Source organism: Lissotriton helveticus, chromosome 5_1 (genome assembly GCF_964261635.1).
Source record: "Lissotriton helveticus chromosome 5_1, aLisHel1.1, whole genome shotgun sequence".
NCBI lineage: Eukaryota > Metazoa > Chordata > Amphibia > Caudata > Salamandridae > Lissotriton > Lissotriton helveticus.
This window is the reverse complement of record NC_136065.1, coordinates 1,399,237,184-1,399,253,513: the sequence shown is the minus strand read 5'-3', so window position 1 is coordinate 1,399,253,513 and position 16,330 is coordinate 1,399,237,184. Positions and strand designations below refer to the sequence as shown.

The window sequence follows — 16,330 nt, the reverse complement described above, 5'->3', positions numbered from 1 at the left end:
GGCACCCCCAAGGTGAAGCCAGGCATCCCAGCGCTGTTGGGGCCGTTGTGGAGATTAAGCATGCTATTGCACAGAGTTGCAGAGTGGGACCCATGATTAGAATAGGCACCGAGGCGAGAATTATCAGGTCCAGGGATATTGAGCCCAAGACCCAGCAAGGCGGGAATTGAACCCTGGTCCCGGGCCAGACCTCTGCATCAGGGTCTGCCGCTCTAACCATTAAACCACACTTCTCCACTATGTCAAAGTTCTCTTTTTACACAAGAGTACATTTGGACGTTTCACTCATTGCGATAGGTGCCCAGTATTGGGATTGTTCCCCACCCCAGTTGTCTTTTCCCATGAAGTCGTACACCACTACGCTGTATTCCTACCCCCATACCACTGAGGGACCACAGCTGAACCAGTGCAGAGGAATTAGTCCAAGACAAGGAGGTGGGTTAAAACTCTGCCCCACGCCTGACCATACTACCCTCTCTAGACCCCCCCCAACATCACATGGCACATAAAGGAAACATTACCATCCTCACAATAAAAGGGCGAGGCATGCACACGGCACCCATGCATTACTCAACATCTGCATATATAAAGAGACAAAACAAGCAGATTGCACTGCTGCAGGAAACCCGCTTAGTAGCGGGAGAGCTAGAAAAACTGCTCAAGCGATGGTTCGGGATGTTCTGCACCACAACATACTCGGCCTATGCACGAGGGACCCTTATCTGGATTTGACTAGGGGTCCCATACGAGGAACTATCCAGAACAATTGACACAGAGGGCTGCTACACTCTTTCACAGGGGCTCCTGGATGATGAACCAGTGGTCCTGCAAAGGCTCTATGCACCAAACACAGACTGGAGTAAATTCTGGGACACACCCTCACACCCATTAAGCTTACACACCCAAGCGCCATGGAGCCTCAGAGGGAATTACAACGTTCTTAGACAGTTCCTATCCCCGTCCCCCGGCCTCTGCAATAAGCGCAGGCCAAATGCTTTGCAGCATGGACACCTCACTGGTCCCTAACAGACGCCTGGCGCTTCAAATACCAAGATATCAGGCTTTACTCATTCCACTCGAAACCACACAATCTCAAGGTCCGCCTGGATAGCTTCCTCTGCTCCTTGCCCATACTACCCAAGATACAAGAATCTGAATATCTGCGAAGGGTATTGTCCGTGATACCCACACGATCACCATGGCGTGGTGACCGCCCGGACCACCGGTCCCCAACGAGAGGCTATCCAAAGAATGCCTGGACGACCCAGTATTCAGCCAAACTCTAGCTGCGTACATTAGGAATTATTTCCGTGAGAACACACTCACTGCCAATACCCGTGCAATGGAATGGAATGCATTCAAAGTTGTAATTAGAGTGTGTAAAACCCTAGAGCATAGCATAATCAAAAAGGAACGCACTCTGGCCACGTTAACCCAAGCAGAAGATAAAAACGCGGAAACGCCAACCCAAGTAGCAGAAGCTAAAACCACTTTTGCGGAGGCACTAGCAGACCTCTGTAGGTATAAGTTTAGAGTGCACACAGCTAGAGTACACAGGGAGGTAGACAGAGCAGGTGCGTTGCTGGTGTGGCAAGTGAAACAGCAAGTGAAAAAGCACACAACCCTCCCACCGATCACAGCGGTACAGAACACAGTGGGCACACTAGTCCATTCACAAGCCTCCATCCTGGAAGTTTTCCTGCAACACTATACACAGCTGTATAAAGCCTCCGACCCAGTAGTCTCAGAGCTGCTCAATAGATTTTTGAACGTGCATCTCACCTCTCTTACCGCGAGGCAACCGACACACCCTAGATGAACCCATCACCACGACAGATGTCAATCAGGCGCTACAGGCCCTAGACACGTGTAAGGCCCTTTTCACCGCAATTGGTCCCCCAACTGGTGAAACTGTTCCAAGCGGCCATAGATAAGGGAGAGCTACCACAACCCATCTGTGAGTCAGTTATAGTCTCCTTCCTCAAACTGGACAGGGACCCCCACCATGTTGGATCATATCAGCACATAGCCCTATTACCAGCAGACTACAAAATATATGGAACATCTTGACAGATAGATATTCCACAATCCTCCCGGAGCTGATTCATCTGGACCAGTGTGGATATGTGCCAGGGAGAAAGAAGTCCTATAACACAAGGCATCTGTTTCATGTCCAGGATGAGGTCAGGGGCCACTTCCCCTCGCAGCATGCCTGGTGCTGGACCTGGAAAAAGCCTTTGATACCCTCCTTTGGCCCTACCTCCTGCAGGTCATTCAGCGGATGGGCACGGGATCCCGTCTGCTCGCATACACTAAGCTTATAGACTCCAAGCCGACCACCAGGGTGAAACTGGAACACCATGTGCCATCGCCATTTCCAATACTCAGAGACACACTCCAGGGCTGCCCGCGCTCTCCTTTGCGTTTTGCAATGGTGATCGAGCCACTTGCAATCACCCTCCGTGGGTCATCCCAATTGCAGAAACGATCCACACAGTATCATTATAAGCGGATGATGAGCTTATCTACATCAGTGACATCACTTCGAATCTCACTCCAATTTTTAATGTACTACGAGACTTTGAAGCGGTAGCGGGCTTAAGGGTAAATTGGCCCAAGTCCACAATATATCCATTCTCAGACAGCCTCCACCCCAGGAAATACAATTGGACGGCATAGATATATCATGGAGCACCCTGGCGGTACAATACCTAGGAATACAACTGTATCACACGCCACAAGACATGTATGAAGGAAAACACTGCAGGGCACTGGCCGGGATCCAATCCTCCATGAACTTCTGGAAGGATCTCCCCCTGGCCCCCATTAGGAAAATTGCAGTGGCCAAGATGATATTGGTCCCGCGATTATTATATTACTTCACTAACCTCCGAGTGGTTCCCTCATCCCTCTTTTTGCTAATTGGATACCCTCCTCGGTACTCTTATCTGAGGATCAGGATGTAGTCAAATTGCTCTCACCAAACTGCAGTCGTCACCTATGGATCAACGAGGTCTAGGTGCCCCCTCCTTTGAGGCATACTTTCTCGCAGCCCAACTACAATGGGTGTCACAGTGGACAGCGGGCCGCGCGTTAGGGGAAACCCACACAATCACGGGACTTAATCCAATCCCAGCCATACGCCGTATGCTATTACCGGGAGCTGAACCAATACAGGAGTGCCCACTCCAGATGATGGTGGCACGCACATGTCTGAAACGGGTACACAAGATGAAACGGAAGGCCCCCATCTACTCTCCCATCCAACCACTGGTAGGATTTCCCAAAGGCCGTGCCCACTACACAGAGTGAGCGTTACGTGTGTGGACTGAGCACTCGGTCACAGCGAAGGGCGTCCTCTATGTGAACGGGCAACTGCAGACATTTGCGGAACTTGCTACAGACACGGAGCTCCCAAGAGGACAGTTCTTCTTACACAGCCAGTTACTAGGAGACTGCTGCCGAGTTTGGCACACAGTAGACACAGAGCCGACCACGCACCCTGTCTTACACGCAATCCTAAAGATGGGCCCCGGGCGACACTTGGTGACATTGCTATTTAAGGAGGTGAGAGCACTTATCACAATCACCCTCACCCCACTTCACGAGAAACAGGAAGCAGAAATCCAGAGCCCACTCCATGACAAAGAATAGAGAGGGCACTCGAGTTCCTCAAAAAAGTGTCCCGCAACTACCGCTTCAAAAATATACAATTCTACACTGCGCCTACCTGACACCTGAAAAGCTCCAACACTACTACCCAAATACGTCCTTCACATGCCCTAGTGCATCCTTTCTCCATATGTTTTGGGACTGCCCAATGCTCCGAATCTATTGGACCACAATACACGCCACCTTCCTGGCAGTAACAGTGCTTACAGACATTCACACATGGGAGGCCTGCGAGCTAGGCATAGCCAAGCATCAAAAACACCAAAAAGTAGAAACACCCTTCGCATCCCTCGCGACCATATTAGCCAAGAGAAGTATAGCTATGCACTGGAGAGCACCTGGGGGTCCACCACTGGCGGCCGGGAGAGGGGAGGTAGGCAAGTGGGGAGCGGCAGAGGAAGAGGTGCTAAGAGCAGAAGAAATTAAAAGCACTCACAAGCGCCACATATCCATGCAATGGGCATTATTACTCCACTCCTTTAAGCAGGAAGTAACAGACAAACCACTGGTGCAAGACACCCAGGCTCCTACGGAAGAGACACGTCATGAGACAGCCTAGGGCAACCCCCCATAAAGTTGACATGGAGCAGGGTGTGACCCCAAGCCGAGCACGTACAGTAATTAGTACCATTTGACATTCTCACCTCACATCAAGTTTCACATAGCTCAAAGACCAAAATAGACAAATCAGCCCACAGGCCCCAGTCATAATGCGATATCTCATATATAGTGAACCCCAGTTACAGTTGCTCTTGTTGAAGAGTTGCGTTCCTTAATAAAATCACAATAAGCGGTGTACCCCAACATCAGCAACGCAGATCAATATAGGAGCCACGGTTCATCAAGTAGACAATGCCCCAAGCTCTCATATAACGAGATAGCATGTCCCTCCTAAACAGCTGAGATATCTGGCTTAACATGATCTTTGTCGTTACTGACGGCTGACACAACAGTAGATCAGATGACACAATGTAAATATGTACTGTGATTATTTTATGGTCTTATGTATACTGTGAAAAAACAAAATGTCAATAAAAATGATTTTACAAAATAAAGACCATGCAGGAGCATTGTGGCTCCACTACAGGAGTTGGAGGTAGAAGCAGAAGACATCCAAGTAGAGCCACAGTCAAGGCCAGATGAGCAGGTACAGCCTCAAAGTGATCAGTCTCTCGTGCAGCGTACCAACACCAACCACAGGAGACGCAGAGCAAGAGCACACAGGGCTGCTGAGGAAGGAGAGGGATCCTCTGTCTTTGCTGGGCTAGAGGGCACTAAGGTGAAGGTGCAGTGGCTGCAATTGAAAAGCATGCTGTCAATGCAAAGGCAGCTTGTGTGTCTGAATCCCCACAAGTCTGACATTTAAGACAGCATCAAGGAGATGAACACAGTGGCAGAGGGCCATAGGGCAAATGCAGAAAGTTTAAGAGACATGACAACAGCGATTAAAGAGCTCTGTACCACCATGCAGAGGGTGCATGCCTCCAAACGCCGCTAAAGGCTCCACCTATTTAACCGTTTGGATGGTTACACAAAGGCAGTTAACCGTCTGTGCAATGCCACAGCTGTCCTGTCCAGACGCACTGTGTCCATGCAGGTGGAAATGGCCCACTGCAGTAATGATGTTGCCAGGGGATTGGTGCAGGTCACCACTGCTGTTGAATAGCTACAGACAGCTACTATAGGTGGGACAGGTATACTGGGTGCAGGGGACAGGGAGGAGGCCTCTAGCATCAGCAGCATTACTCCACCGGTGACTGAGCCAGACGGAGGAGTGCAAGGCAAGGTACGGCATATGCGGCCTCATAAAGGGAGGCCAGTGTACACATTGACCGCTCTAATGCTGTGCGTGGCCTAAGAAGTAGTCAGTGGTGTGACCGAGGGAGGCAAATGGGTGAAGTAACCCATAGCATATGATGATAAGTGATGAATTTAGTGCATGGTCTGTATAAATGCCATGCTGACCTAAAAAAGACACACACAAGAAGGGAGGTGATGGCTGTGTGCACACCGTTTACCTGATGTTGAGGTGAATAAAAACACAGTTGATCAAAAGTCATGAGGTGCATTGTCTCATCATTACTCACCTAGAAATTCTTGCCTGTTATTTCATCACGTCTCTGTCTGCCATCTGCTGCACCATCAGGATTCAAGCAAGCCGGGCCGAAGACGGCTGTAATGCCAGAAACCGGTCCCCGGAAGCTTGTTTCCTTTCCAGTAAAGAATTGGCTTGGTAGTTTGGTCTGCCCTGTTCCCATGAAGCACTGGGCCAGGGTCAGACTAATTTGCATGTAGCCAGGTTCTGAACTGGGATGGTGCAGTGAGCTAAAAAACGGTGATGGATCAAGCCCTGATCTTTTGACTGGGTAGGAGTGTTCTGCTTAATTCAGATACTCTGTCCATCACCACCCCCCTTTTTGAATCGTTTTTGCACCTACACCACCTGCTGCTCTGTGAACTGGACGTGGTTCATCCTCTTCACCAGACTCCGAATCTGTGAGGTCCAATGGTATGCCATGGGTTGTTGCTAGGTTGTGCAGCATGGCACAAGTGGCCACAATTTTGCAACAGATCTCTGGCCTATACTGCAGTGCACCTCCACTTTTGTGTAGACAGCGGAACCTACTCTTCAGTAGGCCGAATGTCCACTCTATGACATTGTGCGTCGACTTCTGTGCCGCATTGTTATTTCCTTTCGCTCTGAGTTGCAGGATTAAAGTATGGTGTGAGTATGAAGGAGAGCACAGCATATGCACTGTCACCTAGAGGATGAAAGGCAATAGATTAATCACTGTACTATTTCTACAGATCCAAGGAGTCTATCAGAGTGAGTAACATGCATTTACCTAGCAGGTATATCCTTTGCCAAATTCTCCCCCAGTGAGACGTGTGTATATTCCACTGTGTCTGAATATGAATTCATTGTGTGCTACTAGGATATTTGGCCACTACGTCAGTTATTATGTATGAGGCATTACATATGACCTGGATGTTGAGTGAATGAAAGGATTTCCTGTTCCTTAACACATTCTCATTTTCTGAGGGGGTGCAGATGCATACATGTGTCCCATCAATGCACCCAATTACACGTGAGAGTTGTGCTATCTGGTAGTAAGCCAATTTGGTCTGCTGAAATACCTGTTGTGTAGTGGGGAATCTGATGTGTTGGTGTATCCTCTGTACCATTGCATCCAAGAAATCATTCAAGAAGCGTGAAACGCAACTTTGGGACACCCCTCCTGCTTCAGCTATCACCCATTGGTAGCTCCCTGATGCTAGTAGGTGGAGTGACTCATCTGATTTATCAGGATCGGGCGAGTCACGGGACCAGAAGGAAGCGATGTTGAAAACTCTTGATTGAAATAAGCTTACTATTCTAATGAGAAAGACTGGTCCCTAGTGAAGCAAGATCGTTTTGGGGAACTGAACTTAATAAAATCAATGGTTTTTATGTTAAGCGGTGATATTGACGCATATCGGAAGTTTTTTGAATTACACTAAGGCCATTGGAAAGGGACATAGCTACTCTATGGTGGAAGTGTTTAAAACTCGCGCATATTTGATGACTTATGTATTCATGCTTTAGGGATCACACAATAATGAAGCCCTGATGATGTCCAAGTAGGACGAAACGCGTAGGCTGTGTCATTGGCTGTATCATTTTAAACTTTTTGAAATATTGGATTTGTGATCATGAACTTTTTACATTGGATCTGATACACCTTGATTTGTTGGACAATATTGGATATTGAAAATAAAGTATTCACAGACTACAGTATTGGACTGGAAAAACCTTCTTTCAATATTTGGGCATTCCTTCTCTTTTGATTTACTTGTGAACATAGGACCTGCACATGTGTGGGAATGGCTTGGGTCCTGCGGGTCTGATGCTCCATTACTGGATGTAGGTCAGCTATCAGGTCAAGTATTGTTGATGAGTCTAGTCTGTATTTGTCATGGATTTCTTCCTCTGTCTGCTGAAACAGGGTTATGCTCACTCTGTAAATACGTTCCTGTCTACTCCTCCTTCTCTGGCTGCTGCTTGAATCCGCATCCTCCTCGCTAAGACATAACAGCGCTGCCATTGCGAAAGATTCTGAGGCCCTCTGAGCCTGTTTAAATAGTTTGGTTATGATTTTTGGGTCATTCACAACTTGTGAATGTTTCATATATTGGCCTGCGATTCCCAAATTGCGAATTGTCAATTTGGGATTCACTAAATTGGGATTCACATTTTTGTGATTACCAATTTTGCAATTGCGAAAGCTTTCACACATTGGATTAGGCCATTTTGCGTATGCAAACGGCAGAATTGCGCGATTCACCACCATTTGCAAACGTAAAAATGCTTGATACATCTGCCCCTTCGTTCTTACTCGTCCATAAAGTAAATATTGTTCACATAAGAGTTGCATGTCTATTGTGCCAGGCGCCAAAATGGTACTCATCTGATTCTTCAAGTAACATGTCCTCCTTTTCCGTTTTCAGATAACTTACTGACAGGAGCTGTCCACGTTCCGGAGCAGATTGGGGAGAACTAACTGTAAATCTGGATTGTCGCACTGGTAAGTATGGGTCTGCTGTTGTCAGCTTCCATCTTTCAGCTGAAATGGTTGCCAAGCAAGGCATGGCACAATTTGTGTGTCTGTTATAGTTTTGTTGCCTAAATGTCTGCCTAGATTTTATAATCTCACGCAACCTCAACTGGATGCTGCCAGATCTAAGTGTCAGAAGCAGGGGACTGTCTTGGCCGGTAAGACTGGGGGGGCCTCAGATTCCCCAACAGTCACGCTGGAATATAAGGTTAAAATTAGAGGACAAGCATGGTGCACAAGAGGGACTTAAAGTGCAGGGGAAAGGGAGAGGAATGAGGATTGGCAGGTGGAGAGAGAGAAAGAAAAAATATTCCTGACGCCTCACCATACTCTACTGAAAGCACCTGTACCCAACTATTTGGCACAAAATACATTTATTAGGAGGATGTAACAACCTAAACATCCCCCTGAGGCATTCTCAAGAGTGTCATGATTTAATATATTAGGTCCATTGGCTTATAATTTCTCCACGCCCGTCTTGGTCCAATCAGAGGATGCATGAATTATTCTTCGAAGTTTTTCGCCTTGTGTAATGGGTTTTTATGAGACCATGACACTGATGCTGCTGGTTTTTAGGTCGAGCCTGGGCAACGCATGCGCTGCGAGGAATGCTCTATTGGAATATGGGCTTGAAGCCCAGCCAAATCTCCGCCCATATTTTTAATTGGCTTGTGTCATTGTCCTTTGTAAACACTGGCTTGCAATTCGTAGTGGGCTTGTTAGTCCCTCCTTAGTACTGCCTTGTCTGCATTTGTTACCTCCCATAACGACTGAACCTTTACTTGTCTTCTTACACGGTCTGCGTTATAAGTTGGTGAGCACTATTTTGTTTATTGAATAATGGGGACAATGGCGGCTGCTTCTTGTATTTGCAGTGCACCACACAGCACTTGCGGGACAATGTCTGCTGCTTCCCGTATGGAGCGCTATGCTGCTCTAATTTTAAAAGTAGTTCAAAAGGGGGTGGTGATGGACGGAGCATCTGAACCAATCAAACACTCATACCCAGTCAACTGATCTGGGTTTAATCCATCACCGTTCTTTAGCTCACTCCGCCACCCCAGTTCAGACATGGCCATATGCAAATCAGTCTGACCCTGTGCCTCATGGGAACAGTCCAGCCCGAACTGCCAAGCTATGTCTTCCCTGGACCGGAATCAAGCTTCCCAAGACCGGTTTCTGGCATTACAGCCGTCTTCAGCCGGGCTTGCCTGTCTGAACTGGGGTGGCGGAGTGAGCTAAAGAACGGTGATGGATTAAACCCAGATCAGTTGACTGGGGGTGAGTGTTTGTATTGTCAACGTTCCGTCCATCACCACCTTTGGTTTTTCTTTGTTCGCCCTAAGTTGGCAGGGTATGCTCAGACGTGAGTCCCTTGCTCACTTTCCACTGGAGTCAAGCAAGCCCGGCTGAAGACGGCTGTAATGCCAGAAACCGGTCCTGGGAAGCTTGATTCCGGTCCAGGGAAGACATGGCTTGGCAGTTCGGGCTGGATTGTTCCCATGAGGCACTGGGTCAGACTGATTTGCAAATGGCCCTGTCTGAACTGGGGTGGCGGAGTGAGCTAAAGAACGGTGATGGATTAAACCCAGATCAGTTGACTGGGGGTGAGTGCTTGTATTGTCAGGGCTCCGTCCATCACCACCTTTGGTTTTTCTTTGTTCGCCCTAAGTTGGCAGGGTATGCTCAGACGTGAGTCCCTTGCTCACTTTGCCACTGGAGTCAAGCAAGCCCAGCTGAAGATGGCTGTAATGCCAGAAACCGGTCTTGGGAAGCTTGATTCCGGTCCAGGGAAGACATGGCTTGGCAATTCGGGCTGGACTGTTCCCATGAGGCACTGGGTCAGACTGATTTGCATATGGCCATGTCTGAACTGGGGTGGCGGAGTGAGCTAAAGAACGATGATGGATTAAACCCAGATCAGTTGACTGGGGGTGAGTTTTGTATTGTCAACGCTCCGTCCATCACCACCTTTGGTTTTTCTTTGTTGGCCCTATGTTGGCACGAGAAACTGACCTAACTCCTGAGGCGGAAGCCGGTAGTGCAAACTGCGCTAATTCAATTTTAAAAAAAACATTATTGTCACTTGAATTTGTGTGCTTTTTAACTCACCGCGCCGCATAGCATTCCAGGGCACTTGATCAGCACGGATCGGCACGGGTAGCGGACATTAGCGCTGCCGCGAAGCCTCACCTGAACACTCCTCCCGAAGCCAGCACCGCGAGGACTCAGGCCACGCCCCTTTTTAGGCCACGCCCAATCGACTCCTCGCCTTGTCAAACCGCATAAATCATGTGCCTCCGCCGGAAGCGCAGCGGACGAGCGCTGCGGGAGCGCCGTCTGCGCGCCGAAGGCGCGCATAAGGCAAGCCCGTCTGCGCTCGTCCGCGCCAGACCGAGCCCGGAGCCCAGGACCCCTGCCTCACTTACACCATTACCATTGAGGTATACCCAGGAAACCATGCACATGCTAAGGGACCCCTTATCCGCGCCCTGTCGCTGTACCATCTCATTAGAGATGGGACATTCCCGCTGTTCAAACTGTCCATACAGGTTGACTCCACACTTCCCCCTTAAACCACGCTGGCTCAAGATGGCCCTGCTTAACTGCAGATCCCTCCCGAAGCACCAGGCAGAAATCAACATGCTCCTACAAGACTCGGAAATCGAGGTCCTTTTTCTCACAGAAACCTGGATCACCTCAGATTCAGAGCCAGACATCATTCAATCACTCCCCTCTGGCTACCTTATAAAACACCAGGACAGAGCGTCCGGTATTGGAGGTGGGATAGCGATCATCTACCGAGACTACCTGTCCTGCCAGTTCAAGGATAGCCCCGTCCTGGACTGTGAAAATGTCCATTTCTCTATCCATCGGCCCCCATCTACAACCCTCTCAGGGATTTTAATTTATCGTCCCCCAGGACAGCAACGACGATTCTGCGATTCTCTTATGGACACTACCTCCTCCCTCGCCTGTCTATCTCCTGAATCTCCATTTCGATGACCTCACTAATAAAACAGCTGCCGATCTCAAAGCAGACCTAGCCTCCCTGAATCTCCACCTACAAAGTAACCAGCCCACCCACAACAAGGGCCACTTGCTGGACCCCATATTTACTAACCTCACGAGACTAGTTGTGAATACCCCCCTCCCTGTCCCATGGTCAGACCATTTTTTAGTCTCCTTCAAGCTGCAAATCTCGGCTGAGGCACCAGCGAGACCTCCCCCCCAAGCACCCTCCCGCCCGTGGCAAAATCTGGATACAAACTCATGGGCTCAAGTACTGACTTCCACCTTACCAGTACTGGACCCAGACCCCTCCAGAGCGGACGTCCAACTACGCGATTGGATTAATCAATCCCTCGATGTTACCCTGCCAGTCAAACCCCTCCCCAGCAAAAAGAGAACAGCTAAATCCCCGTGGTTCACTCAAGAATTACGTAATCTCAGGAAGAAGTGCAAAAAACTCGAGCGCCTTTGGAGAAAGGACTGGGCGACGGAAAGTAAAAACGAGTATAGGGCCGCCATCAAGCACTATAAAAACTGTATAAAAAATACGCAGGCAACCTTCTTCGAGGAAAAAATATCAGCGGCATTCAATTCTGCTAAAGAAACTTATCGCATTGTACGCCTACTCACGAAAACTCCAGACCCCTTACCCACACCCACCCATCGGGCATGAGATGCAACCAGCTAGCCGAGTTCTTTTCATCAAAAATTGACAAAATTCTTCTTTCACTTCCAGCCCCCAACTCCTTTCAAATCCCTGCCATCCCTCTCCTCTGCGCCGAGGCTCCACGCCTCCAAACTTTCCCTCAGATTACCACAGAGCTTTTTCTGTCCACTCTACAAACCGTAAAAAGTGGTGCTCCATCAGACCCAGCCCCTATGAGCAAATTAAAACTGGACGCCTCCACTGTTGCCTCGCCTTTGACCCATCTCATTAACGCCTCTTTAGCACTAGGCTCTGTTCCAGCCAACTGGAAGAAAGCCACAGTCAGGGCTCTTCTCAAAAAACCCCACCTTGATCCTACGGACCTGACCAACTTCAGACCCATCTCCCTGCTTCCGGCTATCAGCAAAGTGGCCGAACGAATTGTCAACCATAAACTTTCCAATTTCCTAGAATCCAATAATCTCCTGCGCCAATCCCAAACAGGGTTCAGACCTGGACAGGGAACTGACACTGCTTTTCTAGCCATGGTCGAAGAGGCAAGAACTATCATAGACGCAGGAGGATCAGTGGCAGTGATCCTCCTCGACCTGAGTGCCGCCTTCGACACGGTGGATCATGCCATCCTCATCCACCGGCTAAGTCTGGTAGGAGTCTCTGGCTCCGCCCTGTCCTGGATCAAATCCTTCCTGGAAGGAAGAACCTTCCAAGTGTCGGATGGCACAGCCGTGTCCAAAGCCCTGCCACTACAGTGTGGGGTCCCCCAGGGCTCCTCCCTGAGCCCCACACTTTTTAACGTCTACATGTCCCCTCTAGAAGACATTATTTTCCCATTCGGCATAAAAACAGTCATGTATGCCGATGACACCCAGCTGGTGGTCTCCAGTTGAGCAAAAGCCTAGACAATCTGGCAAGGTGTCTCGAGAACGTCTTCCACTGGATGTGTGAATCTCGATTAAAATTAAACGGAGAAAAATCTGAGATACTTCTCCTAGGAAATCCACGCAAACTCCCACCATCCCTTTCTTGGCCACCATGCATGGGATCACCTCCTATCCCCAAACCCGAAGTCAAAAGCCTTGGCATCTGGCTGGATCAAGACCTCAACTTCAGAACTCAGGCCAGAAAAATCACTGGCACTTGCTTCGGCCTCATTCGAATGGCGCGAAAAATCCTCCATCTGATCCCCTTCCAATCGAGGAAACTGCTGTTGCAGGGGTTGGTGAACTCCAGACTGGACTACGGCAACGTCCTGTACCTGGGGGCACCGGCATCAGTCATTCACAGACTGCAATGCGCTCAGAACGCTGCTGCCAGACTCTTAACCGGAACCAAACCGAGATGGCCTGATAAACCAGCACTCAAAACTTTGCATTGGCTGCCGGTTAAAGAAAGGATCACGTTTAAGACCTTATGCATTTCACACAAAATAATGCAAGGCAGAGGCCCTCCGATTCTGAGATCCATAGTCAAACCCCACCAATCTAACAAACAACTTAGATCAGACTCCCTTTCCCTGGCCAGTGTTCCTGGAATAAAAAATGCCCGATCCGGAGGGCACTTGTTTTCCTACAACGCCCCAAAACTGTGGAACGCTCTCCCACTTTCCATGCGGAGAGAACACAATCTTTTGGCCTTTCGTAGGCAACTAAAAACTTGGCTCTTCCCATAATCTTCCACTTCTTCTACCTCCCCTCGGGAACTATAGGTCAATTCAGCGCTGGGACGCCCTAGGGTAGCTACGCGCTTTACAAATCCCCATCCAAATCCAAATCCTATGCTCAGACATGAGTCCCTTGCTCACTTTGCCACTGGAGTCAAGCAAGCCCCGCTGAAGACGGCTGTAATGCCAGAAACCGGTCCTGGGAAGCTTGATTCCGGTCCAGGGAAGACATGGCTTGGCAGTTCGGGCTGGACTGTTCCCAAGAGGCACTGGGTCAGACTGATTTGCATATGCCCATGTCTGAACTGGGGTGGCGGAGTGAGCTAAAGAACGGTGATGGATTAAACCCAGATCAGTTGACTGGGGGTGAGTGTTTGTATTGTCAACGCTTTGTCCATCACCACCTTTGGTTTGACTAGGGCATGAATGCCAGTTTTCCAGTACTGCTTGGGAGCCATTTGAAGATCTTCTTCAGCATCTTTTTTGTAATTTTTTAAAAAACATTTTTATTGAGCAGTTTGTATTTTTTATACAGGCAAGTAAAAGAAACAGAGCAGTACATTATACCATAGTATACGACCAAAAAGAAAAAAACTGAGAAATATAAACAAGTGGATTATTAGCAAAAAATGTACAAAATATAATTCATAATTTACAGTATCCAGATTACAAACAGCCTCGAGATAACACAAATATATTTTTATCCATTAATCCAGGTCTTCAACGGTGTCCAAATTTTCAAGCCCATTTCCTTCTTTTTCCTCCCCTTAGTCTTATATATAGCCATCTCAAGATTGTATTTAGCAAATAATCCGGCCCGCCAGGTCTCAAATGAAGGGGGGGGGGTGCTACTTATCCATTCTCGAGTAATACAGGATTGAACAACCGCCATACAGATAAATACAAATTGTTTTCTTTCTATAGGTATATCGTCAGATGTTATCCCAATCAAGACTAATTTCCTCGAAATGAGAACTGCCGACTGCAGCACGATAGTCAGAAATTTTTCAATAGAAATAAACAGATCCCTCAGTTTTGGACATAAAAAAAAGTATGTATTTCATCCGCAGCAAACTCCCCGCATCTGCTAAAAGATGTTCCTACTACAGTCTTCCACTTCGCAATTTTACTGGGAGTGCAGTAAAGATTGAATATTGCCATATAATGTTGTGATCTGGAGCATCCTGTAATTAAAATTTAATTGGCTAATTTAATAGATTCCTCTAAATTAACTGAATCTACTTCCAATTTAACTGCCCATTTTCTTTGAGTCATCTCCAGATCATCAGGACAAGCTTCCAGCAGAAGTTTATAGTACAGACCAATTGAGGTTCTTTTATACAAACAGTCAATAATAGGGATTCTATCTAAGGATGATTTCAATTTATTGACATAGCTATGAATTTGCAGATACTTAAAGTAATCAGAGCTGGACAGCTTGAATTTATCCTGTAAATCCCTAAAAGGCAAAAGAGACCCATGGAAGATTATATCACCAAGCCAGCAAATACCTTTCACCCGCCATCTTGACATCACGTTATCTTGCCATATAACTGGTAAGATGTGTGGGGCATCAAAAGGTGTATATAGTGTGACATTCGAGATTCCTAATTGACGTTTAATAAATCTCCATACTGTATATGCTGTTTTTAGAACCTTGAATCTCGTCTTTTTGAAATAGCTAGGTTCAATTATTTTGGTTAGACAAGCTCTACACTCCTTTCCCATAGCAAATTCATAAATAGAAGGTGAATGGCACGGAGCTAGTCTTGCTTTATCACCAATTACTAATGGACCCATGAACTGTAATACAGCAGCAAAATAATAATTCAAAAGCAGGGAATACCCCATCCTCCTCTTTCTTTCTGTAAAATCATTTTTTTATATGCTCGTCTGTGTCGTTTATAGCTCAATAAGAACCTAGCAGACATTTTCTCTAACTCTTTAAAGCAACTAGTAGGACATTCTAGCAGTATAGATCGAAACATATATAGAAACTTGGGGAGGACCACCATTTTTAATATATTGGCCCGGCCAGTTATTGAGAAATGGAGGTGGTCTATTCTTTCCAACATTGAGTTAGTTTTTTTTAGAACTGAATTAAAATTTATACGCGGAATATCAGACAATGGGGTACCAATCTTAATTCCTAAATATGTAGCCTCCGTCACCGTTTTAAATTGTGTAGGGGGCAATATGTCTTCTGCTAAATATAATATTTGAGTTTTAGAAATGTTTAGTTTATAGCCAGAAAAAAAGCCGAATTTAGGTGCCAAATCCTCTATAACTGGGATAGTTTTCTGAATGTTTGTTGTAACTACTACAATGTCATCTGCATACGCCAATGCTCTATACTTCATCCCTGAAATTATAATTGGGTCTATATCTTTAACGGAATTCAATTTATTTAAAAAAACGTCAATATAAAGGGCAAATAAAAGTGGAGAACATGGACACCCTTGACGGGTTCCCCTAGATATCGAAAGGGGAACTGATTCCTGTCCTGATATTTTAATAGATGCAGTTGGCAAGATATATAGCGCTTTCAAAGCCTGTAGCATCTTCGGGCCAAAGCCCTTCTGGGTCATCACATCCCATAAATTTGACCATGTTACCCTGTCGAATGCCTTTTCGGTATCCAACAGGGTAATTCCCATGCGCGTCCGCGTTGCCTGAGCCCAGTCCATGAGAGCAATAAGACGGCGAATGTGATCTGTGGTATCT

At 47.3% G+C, this 16,330-nt stretch overlaps 1 protein-coding gene across 2 annotated transcripts in view; it reads left to right on the top strand.

Annotated features, from left to right (window-relative positions):
* Nucleotides 1-16,330, top strand: part of LOC144755444 (bile acid receptor-like) — a 614,559-nt gene that overhangs the window by 121,301 nt on the left and 476,928 nt on the right. For both annotated transcript variants that reach the window (XM_078644369.1, XM_078644368.1), the window contains exon 2: nucleotides 8,161-8,237. The gene's annotated coding sequence lies outside the window, so the exon portion shown is untranslated. The remainder of the gene's footprint in view (nucleotides 1-8,160; nucleotides 8,238-16,330) is intronic.